The following is an 18,843-nucleotide window of genomic DNA, read 5'->3' on the forward strand; positions in this document are numbered from 1 at the left end:
AGAAGGGAGTGGCATGATATACTTAAAGTGAAGAAAGGGAAGGACCTACAACCAAGATTACTCTACCTGGCAAGGATCTCATTCAGATTCAATGGAGAAATCAAAAGCTTTACAGACAAGCAAAAGCTAAGAGAATTCAGCACCACCAAACCAGCTCCACAACAAATACTAAAGGAACTTCTCTAAGTGGGAAACACAAGAGAAGAAAAGGACCTACAAAAACAAACCCAAAATAATTAAGAAAATGGTCATAGGAACATACCTATTGATAATTACCTTAAATGTGAATGGATTAAATGCTCCAAACAAAAGACACAGGCTTGCTGAATGGATACAAAAACAAGACCCATCTATATGCTGTCTACAAGAGACCCACTTCATACCTAGGGACACATACAGACTGAAAGTGAGGGGATGGAAAAAGATATTCCATGCAAATGGAAATCAAAAGAAAGCTGGAGTAGCAATACTCGTATCAGATAAAATAGACTTTAAAATAAAGAATGTTACAAGAGACAAGGAAGGACACTACATAATGATCAAGGGATCATTCCAAGAAGGAGATATAACAATTATAAATATCTATGCACCCAACATAGGAGCACCTCAATACATAAGGCAACTGCTAACAGCTATAAAAGAGGAAATCGACAGTAACCCAATAATAGTGGGGGACTTTAACACCTCACTTACACCAATGGACAGATCATCCAAAATGAAAATAAATAAGGAAACAGAAGCTTTAAAATGACACAATAGATCAGACAGATTTAATTGATATTTATAGGACATTCCATCCAAACACAGCAGATTACACTTTCTTCTCAAGTGTGCATGGAACATTCTCCAGGATAGATCACATCTTGGGTCACAAATCAAGCCTCAGTAAATTTAAGAAAATTGAAATCATATCAAGCATCTTTTCTGACCACAACGCTATGAGATTAGAAATGAATTACAGGGGAAAAAATGTAAAAAACAAAACACATGGAGACTAAACAATAGGTTACTAAATAACCAAGAGATCACTGAAGAAATCAAAGAGGAAATCAAAACATACCTAGAGACAAATAACAATGAAAACACGACGATCCAAAACCTATGGGATGCAGCAAAAGCAGTTCTAAGAAGGAAGTTTATAGCTATACAAGCCTACCTCAAGAAACAAGAAAAATCGCAAATAAACAATCAAATATTACACCTAAAGGAACTAGAGAAAGAAGAACAAACAAAACTCAAAGTTAGCAGCAGGAATGAAATCATTAAGATCAGAGCAGAAATAAATGAAATAGAAACAAAGAAAACAGTAGCAAACATCAATAAAACTAAAAACTGGTTCTTTGAGAAGATAAACAAAATTGATAAACCATTAGTCAGACTCATCAAGAAAAAGAGGGAGAGGACTCAAATCAATAAAAGTAGAAATGAAAAAGGAGAAGTTAAAACAGACACCGCAGAAATACAAAGCATCCTAAGAGACTACTACAAGCAACTCTATGCCAATAAAATGGACAACCTGGAAGAAATGGACAAATTCTTAGAAAGGTATAAGCTTCCAAGACTGAACCGGGGAAAAAACAGAAAATAAGAACAGACCAATCATAAGTAATGAAATTGAAACTGTGATTAAAAATCTTCCAACAAACAAAAGTCCAGGATCAGATGGCTTCACAGGTGAATTCTATCAAACATTTAGAGAAGAGCTAATACCCATCCTTCTCAAACTCTTCCAAAAAATTGCAGAGGCAGGAACACTCCCAAACTCATTCTACGAGGACACCATCACCCTGATACCAAAACCAGACAAAGATACTACAAAAAAAGAAAATTACAGACCAATATCACTGAGGCATATAGATGCAAAAATCCTCAACAAAATACTATCAAACAGAATCCAACAACACATTAAAAGGATCATACACCATGATCAAGTGGGATTTATCCCAGGGATGCAAGGATTCTTCAATGTGATACAAATCAATCAATGTGATACACCATATTAACAAATTGAAGAATAAAAACCATATGATCATCTCAATAGATGCAGAAAAAGCTTTTGACAAAATTCAACACCCATTTATGATAAAAACTCTCCAGAAAGTGGGCACAGAGGGAACCTACCTCAACATAATAATGGCCATATATGACAAACCCATAGCAAACATCATTCTCAATGGTGAAAAACTGAAAGAATTTCCTCTAAGATCAGGAAAGAGACAGGGATGTCCACTCTCACCCCTATTATTCAACATAGTTTTGGAAGTCCCAGCCACGGAAATCAGAGAAGAAAAAGAAATAAAAGGAATAAAAATTGGAAAAGAAGTAGTAAAACTGTCACTGTTTGCAGATGACATGATACTAAACATAGAGAATCCTAAAAATGCCACCAGAAAACTACTAGAGCTAATCAATGAATTTGGTAAAGTAGCAGGATACAAAATTAATGCACAGAAATCTCTTGCATTCCTATACACTAATGATGAAAAATCTGAAAGAGAAATTGTGGAAACACTCCCATTTACCATTGCAACAAAAAGAATAAAATACCTAGGAATAAACCTACCTAGGGAGACAAAAGACCTGTATGCAGAAAACTATAAGACACTGATGAAAGAAATTAAAGATGATACCAACAGATGGAGAGATATACCATGTTCTTGGATTGAAAGAATCAATATTGTGAAAATGACTCTACTACCCAAAGCAATCTACAGATTCAATGCAATCCCCATCAAATGACCAAAGCCATTTTTTACGGAACTAGAACAAATCATCTTAAAATTTGTATGGAGACACAAAAGACCCTGAATAGCCAAAGAAGTCTTGAGGGAAAAAAAACAGAGATGGAGGAATCAGACTCCCTGACTTCAGACTATACTACAAAGCTACAGTAATCAAGACAATATGGTACTGGCACAAAAACAGAAATATAGAACAATGGAACAAGATAGAAAGACCAGAGATAAACCCACACACCTATGGTAAACTAATCTATGACAAAGGAGGCAAAGATATACAATGGAGAAAAGACTGTCTCTTCAATAAGTGGTGCTGGGAAAACTGGACAGATACATGTAAAAGAATGAAATCAGAACACTCCCTAACACCATACACAAAAATAAACTCAAAATGAATTCGAGACCTAAATGTAAGACTGGACACTATAAAACTCTTAGAGGAAAACATAGGAAGAACACTCTTTGACAAAAATCACAGCAAGATCTTTTTTGATCCACCTCCTAGAGTAATGGAAATAAAAACAAAAATAAACAAATGGGACCTAATGAAACTTCAAAGCTTTTGCACAGCAAAGGAAACAATAAACAAGACAAATATACAACCCTCAGAATGGGAGAAAATATTTGCAAACGAATCAATGGACAAAGGATTAATCTGCAAAATATATAAACAGCTCATGCAGCTCAATACTGAAGAAACAAACAACCCAATCCAAAAGTAGGCAGAAGACCTAAATAGACATTTCTCCAAAGAAGACATACACATGGCCAAGAAGCACACGAAAAGCTGCTCAACATCACTATTAGAGAAATGCAAATCAAAACTACAATGAGGTATCACCTCACACCAGTTAGAATGGGAATCATCAGAAAATCTACAAACAACAAATGCTGGAAAAGGTGTGGAGAAAAGGTAACCCTCTTGCACTGTTGGTGGGAAAGTAAATTGATACAGCATTATGGAGACCAGTATGGAGGTTCCTTAAAAAACTAAAAATAGAATTACTGTATGATGCAGCAATCCCACTACTGGGCATATACCCAGAGAAAACCATAACTCAAAAAGACACATGCACCCCATTGTTCATTGCAGCACTATTTAAAATAGCCAGGTCATGGAAGCAACCTAAATGCCCATTGACAGATGAATGGATAAAGAAGTTGTGGTACATATATCCAATGGAATATTACTCAGCCATAAAAAGGAACGAAATTGAGTCGTTTGTTGAGACGTGGGTGGATCTAGAGACTGCCATACAGAGTGAAGTCAGTCAGAAAGAGAAAACCAAATATCGTATATTAACGCGTGTATGTGGAACCTATAAAAATGGTACAGATGAACCGGTTTGCAGGGCAGAAGTTGAGACACAGATGTAGAGAACAAACGTATGGACACCAAGGGGGGAAAACCACGGTGGGGTGGGGATGGTGGTGTCCTGAATTGGGCGATTGGGATTGACGTGTATACACTGATGTGTATAAATTTGATGACTAACAAGAACTTGCAATATAAAAAAAGAAAAAAAAAATGGAACTGAATAGACATTCTTCCAAAGAAGACATACAAATGGACAACAGATACATGAAAAAGTGTTCAACATCACTAATAATCAGGAAATGCAAATCAAACCCACAATGAGATGTCACCTCATACCTGTTAGAATAGCTATTATCAAGAAGACAAGAAATAAATACCGGAGAGGATGTGGAGAAAGGAAACACTTGTGCACTGTTGATGGGAATGTAAACTGGTGCAGCCACTATGGAAAACAGTATGGAGTTTCTTCCAAATATTAAAAAGAGAACTACCATGTGATACAGCAGCCCCACTTATGGGAATTTATCCAAAAGAAACAAAATCACTATCTCGAGCGGGTCCCCAGCAGCTCGGGCAGCAGGAGGAACGGCAGCGGCCAGGCATCCCAGCTTCGCCAAAGGTCAGCTCCGCCACGGGGGCGGCAAACGAGGAGCCCGAGGGGAGATGGGCGAGGTTGTCAGCTACACCCGCTCCTGCAGAAGTGGGAACGAAGCCCAAAACAGGCGGCAGGAAAGGATACATCTTCAGACAAAAAAGTGCAAACAGAAGAGAAAAGGGGAGCAAAGGGAAAACAGGCCGAAGTGGCTAACCAAGAGACTGAAGACGACTTACCTGCGGTAAACAGAGAAACTAAGAACGAGGAGCCCCCAGCCTCTAATGAAGCAGGAGAGAAAGAAGCCAAGTCTGATTAATACCACGCACCCGGTCTTATCAGGGCCCCTGTCTCCCTTCTTGTACCTTCCAGAGGAACATTTTTATCAACTATTTTGTAAATGCAAGTTTTTCAGTAGTTCCAGAAACATTTTTTAAAAGGAGGGATCCTACCTCATCCCATTTTTTAACTGTAAATGCTGCTTTTTATTTTTTTGCTTCATTTTATTTTTAAGAGGTGAAATCATTTGCTCGTTGCTTATTTTTTGGTACAACCAGAAAATAGTGGGATATTGAATATGGGAGGCTTTGATTGTCTTGGGTGTGAGCTTAACATTCCATAGATGGGGGGGGGGGGTAGCCTTTCTATCCTATAATACAAAGCACACTAAATGGCAGTTTGGAGTCAGTTGTGCATTTAATGTCCTGAACACTTTAAATTGCTTCTCTTCCCATGTTGTTTCTGGTAGAATTGTTTCCTAAAGCGAACCACTCACTCCTTGATCTTGGCTCTCCTGGTCAGAATTCTGTGCACTCCGTAACATCCTTGGTGGCGGTAGTCCGGTTTTCCTAGTAACTTTGTTAATGTGCTGTGAATGATTGACAATTTGACTATGTAGGGTATGTGATATTAAATTGTGAATTAGTAGGACTTACGATGTAACAACATGCCAATATCTGAAGATGTTGGTACTTGATGTCCTGTTAAGGGAAATTTGCCTCCAAATTTTAAGCTGGAAAGTCACTGCAATGACTGTGTAGAAAAGAATCACAACTACATGATTTTTTAGATTTTTGGTACGTATGTTGAGAATTGTGGACAAATTGAAATGTCTGTGCACTCATCCTCAAAACAACCAATAAAATCTCAATTATGAAAGAAAAAAAATCACTCTCTCGAAAAGCTCTCTGTACCCCCCTGTTCACTGCAGCATTATTTACAATAGACAAGACATGGAAACAATCTAAGTGTCTATCAACAGATGACTGGAAAAAGAAGATATGATGTGTATACAAATACATACATATATATACACATATACATATGAATATTATTCAACAATAAAAAAGAAGGAAATCCTGCCATTAGGGACAACAAGCAGGGACCTTGAGGATTTTACGCTGAGTGAAATAAGTCAGACAAAGAAAGACAAATACTGTATCATCTCACTCATAGATAGAATCTAAAAAGAAACTGAACTTATAGATACAAAGAACAGATTGGTGGTTTCCGGAGGCAGGGGGAGGGAGTGGGCAAACTGGATGAAGGTGGTCAAAAGGTACAAACTTCTATTATAAGATAAGTAAGTCCTGGGGATGTAATATACAGCACGGTGACAATAGTTAACAATGGGATACTACATATTTCAAAATTAAGAGAATAAATCTTAAAAGTTCTTTTCACAAGAAGAAAAATGAATAGTCTAAATTTACTGTGGTAATCATTTGACAGTCTATGCCTATATCCAATCACTCAGAGAACAAAATGCTTCACTTTCCAAAAGGAAAAGAAAAACTTCTCCAGATATCAGAGAGCTCTCTTCAGTGTAGAACCAGACTAAATGTTTAAAATTTTTAATTTAGGGCAGCTGGCCTTGTTTGATACTGCCAAGTAGTTCTTTCCTTAAAAAGTTTACTGTGAGGCACAGAAAATGAAGGCTAGGCTGTGGGGAGCATGGTTATAAAACCCATGTTATTAAAAAGAAGATGTTCAGCACCACTGAAGAGTTGCACTCTGAGCGGCACACAGCTATCCTCTGAATACAGAAGTGTGCCTAACGGCTCGTGACGCACGTGGAGACGCCTCGCCACTGTGAGGTCTTGAGCTGTTTGTTATTTACTCTGCACCAGACTCTGGGTTAAATGCTTTTTCTCCGTTGTCTCATTGGATCCCCATAACCATCCTGGAGCAAGTATTTTACAAATATAAAATGGAAACTTATTTTACAGATGAGAAAAATAAAGGTCAGAAAGGCTAACTTCCTCCCACTCAGATAGCTAGTAAGTGATGGGCCCTGGCTTGTGAACTTTTAGATATCTGATTCCCAGGGATTCTCTTGGCCCTCAAGTGAATTGCAGAGTAGGAATACTAATAAGAGCTTCTGTTTCAGGAGCCCTCACATGTACTAAGGCATTGCAGTACACACTCTAGGTGGGTGGAGATTCCCACATGTTGGAAGATTGTAGAGCTGAAACATTTCCCTTTGGGAATTGGGCAGGAAAAGGAATATTCCACTGAGGGGATTCCCTGGTAAGGCTTCACTTCTTAACTATTTTCCTCTTGGACTTTGAGGAAAGTCATATTTAGCACATAATTATAAGGTACTGCGCCCACCCCTAGGATGAAATTCCATTTAATTACGCAAACCCTTCAGTAAAAGGCACAAGGCAGCAGGTGGTAACATGAAGAAATCCATACAGAACTCACTACGGAACTAAAAAGAAATAAGTAACATTGAGTGTTTCATATGTGAGAAACAGATACCTGCCTTGTGGACAGAGCAAACTAAATATATAGCCATAAAGGTAGCCCGGTCACGTTTCTTTGGTTGCAAATGACAGAAAATCCAGCTCAAGCTATGTTAAACAAAAACTGATAACTTTAATTTTTGAATTATTAATACATTCACATGATCCCAAATTCAAAAGGTGGCAAAGGATGTATAAGGAAAAGTCCCACCCAAATACCCCAGCCATCTGGTTTCCTCTCCAGAACCAGCCAAAATTATCAGTTTCTTGTGTATCTTATCACATACACACACATGCACATGCGCACACACGCACACACACACGCACACAGAACACTATTCTGTACTTTACTTATTTAAAAATATATATTGGAGATTGCTCCATTTCAGTACATTAAAAAAATTCCTCATTCTTAAAGCAGGTAATTTATTGTCCATGGAGGGTTAAGTTTTGAGGTATTTTTTCCGTCAACTATGGGGGAAGTCTTATTTAGTCATCCTCTTTCATATTGTTAGGTCAAGTGTCATGAAATGGTTCTGTGAAGACTTCAGTCTTGTGTGGTGCTGGTGTGGGCCCTAATGTGATGGGGCAGTGAGGGGAACTCTGACTGATTCCACATCCCTCCTTCCACTGGTACCCAGGGGCAGAGAATGGCACCCTATCAAAAAGGTGCATCCACGCCAGCAGGAAAGTGGGATCCCTGAGGGATGGAAGAGCTCTCAGACTCCAGGAGTAATACCAAGAGTCCCCTCAGGAGACACCGAAGCTAACACCTACACCTTTGCCATATGCACTGGAAAGAGGGGAGCCTTGAAAAGAAGGGCGCTGATGCTTGAGTTCAACTTGTAAGTAGAGCTTAGTTTTATAACAGCTCCATTCTCTACCTGAGATTGTGAAACAGCACATTTCCACATGAGAAAGCCAGCATCGCTCCACTACAGTCCATTGCAGAAGTCAGTGTGTGAGCCCATACCATGCAGGGTCCCTAACTCCTCATTACAAGGTTCTTAGGAAGGTCCACACACAGGAACTCCAACCCTGGGAACTGCTCAGGGCTGCGCTGAGCCACGTGTCCAGGAGTGAAGAAGTTGCTCTTCAGAAGAAGGACCTCCCTAAAAGGCAAGAACACTGTTGGTGTTTTAAGGAAAGGGAGAAAAAAGGGTGAGTTGAAGGGCAATGGGGAGGCTATCCTGATTAAGACAATTTAGTTTCCATCTTTGATAATCCTAGCCATGCAAAATCCACTACAACCTTTCTTAGCATTCTATGAAAATACAAAGGAGAAAAATCATTTGAATGTCCACAGTTTTAAACAACAGCCAGGACTTCCCTGGCGGTCCAGTGGCTAAGCCTCCACGCTCCCAATGCAGGGGACCCGGGTGGAATCCCTGGTCAGGGAACTAGATCCCACACGCATGCTGCAACTAAGAGTCCACACGCCACAACTAAAAAGTGTGCATGACGCAACTAAAGATCCCGCATGCCTCAACAAAGACCCAGCGTGGCCAAAATAAATAAATACATATTTAAACAACAGCCAATTATCGCTTCTCATCCTTCAGTTCTTTTGTACTTTGGCTCAAAACCAACTACCAGGTAACTCAATAGCAAAAAAAATCCCAAACAACCCAATCAATAAATGGACAGAAGACCTAAATAGACATCTCTCCAAAGAAGACATAAAGATGGGCAATAGGCACACGAAAGGTGCTCAATATCACTATTAGAGAAATGCAGATCAAAACTACAATGAGGTACCACCTCACACCGGTCATAATGGCCATCATTTAAAAGTCTACAAACAATGAATGCTGGAGAGGGTGTGGAGAAAAGGGAACTCTGCTACGCTGCTGGTGGGAATGTAAGTTGGTGCAGCCACTGTGGAAAACAGTGTGGAGGTTCCTCAAATAACTAGCGTTGCCATATGATCCAGCAATCCCACTCCTGGGCATATATTCAGACAAAACTATAGTTCACAAAGATACATGCACCCCTGTGTTCATAGCAGCACTATTTACAATAGCCAAGACATGGGAACAACCTAAACGTCCATCGACAGATGAATGGATAAAGATGTGGTATATGTGTGTATAAACACACACACACACACACACACACACACACACAGTGGAATATTAGCCATAAAAAGGAATGAAATAATGCCATTTGCAGCAACACAGATGCAACTAGAGATTATCATACTAAGTGACGTAAGTCAGAAAGAGAAAGACAAATAACATGATATCACGTATATGTGGCATCTAAAATATGACACAGGTGAACTTATCTACAAAACAGAAACAGACTCACAGACATAGAGAACAGATTTGTGGTTGCCAAGGGGGAGGGGAGTGTGGGAGGGAAGGATTGGGAGTTTGGGATTCAACTGAAAGAGTAGCTGTGAAGTAGGAATTTTAGACATAGTAACAGGTTAAGGGCATGTATTTGTAGACAAGTTGGACTTTTAGTTTCTTCCCGAGGGACCACATAGGCAGTAACTACAGATCGTCATTTACAGAGAACATCAGTCAACTCAGAGTGAAGAGAAGGCATCACCCTTTCTCCATCTCCTTGCATCCTCCGGCTCTTGACTCCTGTGAGGTCTCATCGCAGAAAGTTGCTTATGGAGCAAGGCTCTCTGATCCCACCAGGGGGCTTTCTCAGTAGTGACTGGAATATAACTCACAAGGCACCCAGCGCATAAAGAAAATGAATCCGAGGATTAGATCCCTGAAGAAGAAACGTACTTGAATTGGATGGAGCATTTCTCTGGCCTCCTCTGAAATCACCGTGGCTTCTTATGCAATTTGGGGCGACGAGATGAGGGTGAACACAGAGGCCATGCAATGTGGATGGGGATCAGGGAGAGTGGCCATTTAATTTACTGTCCAAACGTGGACACTTCTGAGACTGAATGGGACACTCTGACATAATTATGCTAGGACAACAGTTACAAGCTGGGACTCTCCCAGGCAAACCAAGACATAGGTCATAGGCCATCCTACTTCCTCTGTGTTGCCACTATAATGCATTAGGAACCTGCATCCTCAGCACACCACTTTAGCAACTCCAGCGCCCATTTTAACCACTGGAAGGGAGCTGGCAACAGGGAATAGCATGTAAAGTTCAAAATCACCCACTTGGATCTTATAGCAACATCAACTTGCTAAAAACTTTCTGGATGTTTCCACTATTTTTCTCTTCTCAGAAACCACACTTTGAGTAGCACTGAAGGCTACTCATATAGTAGATTTGAGGGTCCTTATTACGCAAAAGGGAGCCAAAAGCTCTTTTCAGCAGGGATTATAACTGGGAGAAGAGATGCGAGAGGTGAGCTGAGCCCGGGGCTCTTGGGAGTGACGTGACGCTAACGGGGCAGATACACGGCCTTCAGAATGATGAAAGGATACGTAAGAAAAAAGCCACTGAAGCCAAAAACTGAGACAATTTTTAGTGGTCGCACCAGTCAAATGAGACATGGAGTTGGCATGGAAGGAACAAATGGAAATATCCAAAGTGTAAAGGAGGGAAGAGCTATGGATCGGGAGCACAGGTGTGCAGGGGAGGGACCGTCTGAGGACGTTCCCCTCCTCTTGACGTGCCCATCACTCCCCAGAGATGATCACTCTCCTCACGCACGACTGTTCACTTCAGGAAGTGATTCCCTTCAAGATCTGTGTCTCCCACTCTAAAATTTCTTGTAATTTAGTTTTATTCTATTTAGGAGTAGATTTATAATTGGAATAGCTCTAAGTCACCTAGAAACATTTTTCAATGGAAATAAAATTCTATATGCCCCCCTCTTGGGAAATTCCCAGAATTGGAAAACTGAAAAACTCTGTGAATCAACACCCATTCTTCTAAGAATTCCCAGAGGACGATCATGCCCCTTGAGTCACTCACCTTCTGCTTCACTCTGGGGCCCAGGGCAGCTCAGCTGTGCTCCTGCAGACAGTTCCAGCCCCCTGTGGTTCACGTCACCCCACACCATCAGCCCAGAGCTGCTCCTCTGTCACACAGGCTGAGGTGTGGGGCAGGACTGGCCTCCCTGCCTCTTCTACCTACTCTCTCCTCTGTGTGTCCCTCCCCACATCCCAGCCTGTCCACGGGGGTCGTTCAGCACAATAACGCCCAGCCTGATGCTATGTGAAGGAAACCACCTTGGTAGGTGAGAGGTCTGGGTCTTGAGGGCGCTTGTGCCTGAAGGATCTCGTGATGGATGGACAGTCGCAGCCCTTCTAAGACAGAACCAGGCACAGGTGGCCCAGACTTGGACACAGGAACAGAGGCACATGGGATCCGGGATCAGGTCAGGTGCACAGAAGGGTGTAAAGGAAGGGGAATGAGCAAGTGACCAAGAAAAAGTGGTTTCCAGGAACCCATCTAAGAGGATACTGTGCGTATAGAAGGACACCTGATGGGGAGCCTTGCACTGTTCTCTGAACCCCCTGTGTGCTGACCATCAGCCTGTCATCTTCCTGGTGGGGGTTCGGCTGCCCGATTACAGCAACCAGCTCAGTCCAGATTCTAGTGGACTTTCAAATGGCAGCTTTCTGCCCCTCGACCTGTTTATTTTACAAGAAGAGGGACACCTGAGGCAACAAGAGGGCACACAAGGGGTGGGAACCACTCCAGGGTGTTCCCACATCCCTCAGTAAACCAGCCCCCAATTCACACCTGTCCCCTTATCCCTCTTGTCCCTTCCTGTTGGCAGCAATATCAGGGCATTAGATATGGCCCTGGGCACAAAAACAGTTATATAGATCAATGGAACAGGAAAGTCCAGGGGTAAACCCACGCACATATGGTCAGCTAATCTATGACAAAGGAAGCCAGAAAATATAATAAAGAAAAGACAGTCTCTTCATTAAGTGGTGCTGGGAAAACTGGACAGCTATATGTGAAAGAATGAAATTAGATCATTTTCTAACACCATACACAAAACTAAACTCAAAATGGATTAAAGACCTCAATGTAAGGCCAGATGCTATAAAACTCGTAGAGGAAAACATAAGCAGAACACTCTCTGACATAAATCACAGCAACGTCTCTTTTGATCCACCTCCTAGAGTAATCGAAATAAAACAAAAATGAACAAATGGGACCTTATTAAACTTAAAAGCTTTTGCACAGAAAAGAAACCATAAACAAAATGAAAACACAACCCTCAGAATGGGAGAAAATATTTGCAAAGGATGCGACCGACAAGGGATTAATCTCCAGGATACACAAGCAGCTCATGCAGCTCAATATCAAAAAAAAAAAAATACAACCCAGTCAAAAGGTGGGCAGAAGATCTAAATAGACGTTTCTCCAAAGAAGCCATTCAGATGGCCAAAAAGCACATGAAAAATGCTCAACATCACCAATTATTAGAGAACTGCATATCTCAACTGCAGTGAGGTATCACCTCACTCCGGTCAGAATGGCCATCATCAAAAAATCTACAAACAGTAAATGCTGGAGAGGGTGTGGAGAGAAAGGAACCCTCCTACACTGTTGGTGGGAATGTAAGTTGGTACAGCCACTATGGAGAACAGTATGGAGGTTCCTTAAAAAACTAAAAATAGAGTACCATATGATCCAGCAATCCCACTCCTGGGCATATATCTGGAGAAAACCATAATTTGAAAAGATACATGCACCCCAGTGTTCATTGCAGCACTATTTACAATAGCCAAGACATAGAAGCAACCTAAAAGTCCATCAGCAGAGGAATGGATAAAGACGTGGCATGTACATATAATGGAATATTGGCCATAAAAAAGGACGAAATAATGCCATCTGCAGTAATATGGATGGACCTAGAGATTGTTATACTCAGTGAAGTCAGAGAAAGACAAATATCATATGATATCACTTAAATGTGGGATCTAAAAAATGATACAAATGAACTTAGTTACAAAACAGAAACAGACTCACAGACATGGAAAACAAACTTATGGTTACCAGGAGAGGGATAAATTGGGAGATTGGGACTGACATATACACATTACTATGTATAAAATAGATAACTAATAAGGACCTACTGTATAGCACAGGGAACTCGGCTCAATACTCTGTAATGGCCTATATGGGAAAAGAATCTAAAAAAGAGTGGATATATGTATAAGTGACTCGCTTCTCTGTACAACATAAAGTAACACAACATTGTAAATCAACTATACTCCAATAAAAAAGTTATAGGAGATAAAAATAGAAAAACTTTTTGGATTTTTATTTTTTTATACAGCAGGTTATTATTAGTTATCTATTTCATACATATTAGTGTATATATGTTAATCCCAATCTCCCAATTCATCACACCACCACTACCACCCCTGCTTTCCCCCCTTGGTGTCCATATGTTTGTTCTCTACATCTGTGTCTCTATTTCTGCCTTGCAAACCAGTTCATCTGTACCATTTTTCTAGATTCCACATATATGCATTAATATACAATATTTGTTTTTCTCTTTCTGACTTACTTCATTCTGTATGACAGTCTCTAGGTCCTTCCACATCTCTACAAATGACCCAGTTTCGTTCCTTTTTATGGCTGAGTAATATTCCATTGTATATATGTACCACATCTTCTTTATCCATTCGTCTGTCAGTGGGCATTTAGGTTGCTTCCATGAACTGGGCATTGTAAATAGTGCTGCAATGAACATTAGGGTGCGTGTGTCTTTTTCAATTATGGTTTTCTCTGGGTATATGCCCAGGAGTGGGTAAAAATAGAAATTTTTTTAAAAAAAGATCTGGCCCTGGGGACAAGAGAAGCTGCTCAGAAAAGGGAGCAGAGGGGAAGCTGTGACAGATGTGGCACCTGAAATAGGAATCAGATTCACTGGTGTGCTTTTTACTCCCAGGTGGCTGGATTGTTTCAGAGGATTCTAGTTTCTAGCTCACACCCTAAATGGTCTTTCAGGATGCACAAACATTTCCAGAAGGCTCCTAGGGCGGAGTGACATAGTTCTGAGCGGTCAAAGTTGAAACATAGTCACTGATGGCTCATAGTGACCTTTGTCACCCCATCTATGAGCTTGTGAAGCTGGGTTTGCAAAACATGGGGTATGTGCTCTCTACAATCTACACCAGTGGTTCTCAGCCTTGGTGGTCCCTTGAAGTTCCCTGGGTGACCCTAACATTGAGAACCCATGTTCTATACTTTCTATTGTAGGTGGGCCAGCCCCATTTTCTAGTCTCTCTTCCTTTCCCCCAAGCAGCTTCATTTTCCAAGGCCAAAACCCAAATATCAGAAAAATTAAAACTAGAGTTCTGATAGCTCACCATGCAACCAAAGGATGAAGGCCACAGAACATGATGGGTATAACCTGCCTCAAGAGGTCCTTATGTTTTCCGTGGTTCCTACTTTATAGAGCCTTGGGGGCTCTGATAGAACTTACCTGAGCTATTTCTGAGGGCCTGATATCCAAAGGACTAGCAGAACCTGAGAAGGAGATAAGAGCAGGTACAGGAAGGGAAGAAGAAAACTTACAGGGGAAAGTGAGACCAGAGGTAGAGGCAGGGTGAGGTGCCTGGTGATCTCTTAATGTCGTCACCAGGCAGCTTGGCTGAGTACCTGTGGAAATACTGTTTCTTGACTCCCAACAGATCTTCCCCCACTTCTTCCTTTCATTACTAGAACCCCTCAATTTTAGCCCCCCAGGTAAAGACTACAATTCCCAGCCTTCCTTGCAACTAGGTGTGACCACATGACTAAGTTCTGTCCAATAGGATGAGCACAAGTGATGTATGCAATTATGGTTGGGCACTTACATGGGAGCTGTATGCCCATCACTCATTTTTCCCCCCTTCTCATTGGCTGAGGTTGGTGGTGTTGAGCTCTTCCTGGCCATGCAGGTAGACAGGGCACTTGTGAGATGGTGAAGCAACAGAGTAAGCTTAGTGCTCTGATAAAAGAGACCCCAGAGAGCTCTCTTGCCCCTTGTGCCATGTGAAGACACAGTAAGAAAACATCTGTCTATGAAGTGGGCCCTCACCAGACACTGAACCTGCCAGCACCTTCATCTTGGACTTCCCAGTCTCCAGAACTGTGAGAAATAAATGTCTGTTGTTTAAGCCACCCAGTCCATGAGAGTTTGCTATGGCAGTTTCAAGTGGACTAAGACATATGTCTTTTTATTATATAATAATATTTTACTTCCTTCTTTCCCTTTACCATTAGCCTTCAGTGGGACCTAGCAGATGCCTAGAAGGGCATTCAAGACTTGCCATCTTCCAGTGCACTGTGTTGGGTTACAGGAAGTTTCCAGCACCCAAGAGAAGGCAATACACTGGCTACAAAGAGTGGGCCCAGGACATTTACAAGTATCTGAGGCTGGAGGGGATAGTACAGGACCCCATATACAACCCGTGCAAAATTTCCCCTCTTCTTCCTGCCTCTTTAAGCCTCAGAGAAATGGAAAGAATCTCTGCACTCCATCTTTAAATTATAGCTCAGAATGAAGAGGAATAAAGTGATTCCAGAGAGGTTTAAAGGATGCCAAGCAAAAATCCTGAGACGATCACAGTAAACATAACGTCTATACTAAGGCACCCATATTAACCATAAACAAGACTTTTTGTTAATGGCAAAGCAACTATGCTAATAAACTTCAAGGAAGAGATAAAAAAGAAATACAGGGAAGTTTATAGCCTTAGAGGCTTATATTAAAATATCAGTATAAAGAAATTTGAAAATCAACAAAAGACGGTAAAAAAAAAATCGGCAAAGGACTTAAGTGTTAATACTTTACAAAGAAAACATTCAAATGGGCAAATAACCTAAGGAAAGGTGCTCAAGCTCACTAGCTATCAGGAAACTGCAACCTAAAACTATAAGGATACATAAGTATCACATATGTACAATGATAGATAAGTGGACGGACACTATTTTGGTAAAAATTTAAAAGTCTGGCAGTTCCAAGGACGGCAATAATATTGAGTAACAGGAATTCTCAAAGCTGCTGGAGTTCCATGTAAATGGAAATAATTGGAAAATTTGACATTACTGACTACGATTGAACATGGGCATACCCTATGACCTAACAACAACTTCCCTCCTGAGGGATAGTCTAGCCTTCAGAAATGTGAGTACCTGTGTACCAGGACACAGGTAAGAATATTCATTGGCAAAAACTGGAAACAAACCAAACGTCCATTTACTGTAGAACGGATAAATGCATTATAGTAGATTCAGGGGCATGCTGGAAGATGTTTAACAACAGTGGGGGAAAACCCTGGTTTGTAGCATTTGCCAATTTCTGTGATGTAAATACTCCCATTCATGGCCAATTTCTAGCTCCCAACATGGTATCAACCAGCTTGCAAAAGTCCTGAACATTCAACAGTCAGCTCCTCTGAGCCAGTACAAGCCGGTTCCAGCACATCATCCGGTAGATTCAGACTTTGGAACACTAGACAGCCGTAAAAGTGAACGAACTCTAGCTCCGTGCACCAACATGGGTAAATCTCACAAATGTAACATTGAGCCAAGTAAACAAAGGATAAAAGAAGATATAGGGTATGATTCCATTTACATAAAGTTCAAAATAGGCCAAAATAAGTCAGAATGATTAGGGATGTATACCTAGGTGGTAAAAGTATAAAGAATATCATGGGAGAGATCACCATAAAAGGGAGGGTACGGTTAACTCTCACGGGGAAGAAGAGGTTATAAATGGGAAAGGGCGTGTGGTAGACATCTGGGGCACTGACAATGTTCTATTTCCTGACCTTGGTGGAGTTACATGGGTATTCTCTCTAAAAGAATTTGTTAAATTATATGTACAGGTTGTGTGCATCTTTCCATATAGGTTAACATCACTGCTGAGTCTGCTGGTCCTGCCTCCTCATACCAACGTGTGCTATTTTATCCCAACTTCCTATTCAGTGATGCGTGTTGACAGCTAGAAATCGGCCATGGTGGGACTATTTACACCACTGTAATTGGCAAACAACATGTCGGGGCTTTTTTTAAAAATAGTGCACCACTGGTTAAACATAGTAATAAATTTTTTAAAATATCTCAAAATTGGTTTATTTAGGCAGATATTTTTCCAAGGCCTGACACTCTCAACAATCTCAAGGCAAAATTACATTAAAAAAATAAACCTAAACATGACAAGATCCCTGCAATGAGAAAAGGCTTGAGAGTTAAAGAGAATGAACTGAGAGAACTATAATGTGTTCGGGACTCTTAATTATTTGATGTGTAATAAAAATCATCACACTGATGGTAAAATTAAGGACACTATCTAAGGACCCACCATCTTTCCTCACAGAAAATGTTGATGAATACTTCGCAAGATGGTGAAGGTATAGTGGATTGGGAACTTTTTCAGTGTACCATTCAACCCCACTGTCTCAGTAAATTTATACCAAAAGTGGCCCCAAATGTTATACTATACCAAGTCTTTGACACTATTCTGGGCAGCTCTCCTTAGTAATTACCAATCATGACTTGTATAGCAGTGAGAAAACACTGTTATTTTCTACATATTTATGTGAGTCTATGTTCTTAAATTTTTATAACCCTAACATATGATATCACTTATGTTCATTTCAGCTTTCCTGATAGTTAATGGTTTAAAATCTTATTTTATATTAAAATAAGCCCAGATCTATTAATGATGTAGAATAAGAAAAACTTCAGTGGTTTTCAAGGTAAATCATAGGTCTGTGGGGAAATTTGGGGCTTGTGCATGACTTCTTTAGACAATGACTTCAAATCCCTTGGGAGGGTGGAGCACAGAAGCCCTATGGCTGTATTTCGGTGGGAAAGTTTCCACCATTAGGGAAGTAATCTAGTGGTTAAAAAAATTAATTATAAAGTATTATTATCATTTCAGTTCAAGTATGAATCAGAAAATAATGGATTTGGTTAGATGTTAATATCCTCATGTATAGGACTTCCCTGGTGGTGCAGTAGTTAAGAATCTGCCTGCCAATGCAGGAGACATGGGTTCGAGCCCTGGTCCGGGAAGATCCCACATGCCACGGAGCAACTAAGCCCATGTGCCACAACTACTGAGCCTGCGAGCCACAACTACTGAGCCTGCGCTCTAGAGCCCGCGAGCCACAGCTACTGAGCCTGCGCTCTAGAGCCTGCAAGCCACAACTACTGAAGCCCGCGTACCACAACTACTGAAGTCCACGTGCCTAGAGCCCATGCTCCACAAGAGAAGCCACCAAAATGAGAAGCCCGCACACCACAACGAAGAGTAGCGCCCGCTTGCCTCAACTAGAGAAACCCTGCGTGCCGCAACCAAGACCTGACGCGGCCAAAAATAAATAAATTTATTTTAAAAAATACTCATGTATAAACCTGCAATGTGGAAACTTATGCTGACTGGAAAATACTGCTTTTATTTGGGGGAAGGGGGTGTCAGGAGCAGGGGTGGGAGAGGCCCCTGACTTCTTGAGTGATTCTGATTCATTTGTCGTCATTTAAAACCTAAGTGTT

The 18,843-nt window shown here is 40.9% G+C and overlaps 1 pseudogene across 1 annotated transcript; it reads left to right on the top strand.

Annotated features, from left to right (window-relative positions):
• Nucleotides 1-4,570: 4,570 nt before the first annotated feature.
• LOC307182402 (non-histone chromosomal protein HMG-14-like) lies at nt 4,571-4,967 on the top strand (annotated as a pseudogene). The gene has a single exon. The product of its transcript is annotated as a non-histone chromosomal protein HMG-14-like (transcript).
• The last annotated feature ends 13,876 nt before the right edge of the window (nt 4,968-18,843 follow it).

This window comes from Stenella coeruleoalba (genome assembly GCF_951394435.1).
Source record: "Stenella coeruleoalba genome assembly, chromosome: 2".
Classification (NCBI taxonomy): Eukaryota; Metazoa; Chordata; class Mammalia; order Artiodactyla; family Delphinidae; genus Stenella; species Stenella coeruleoalba.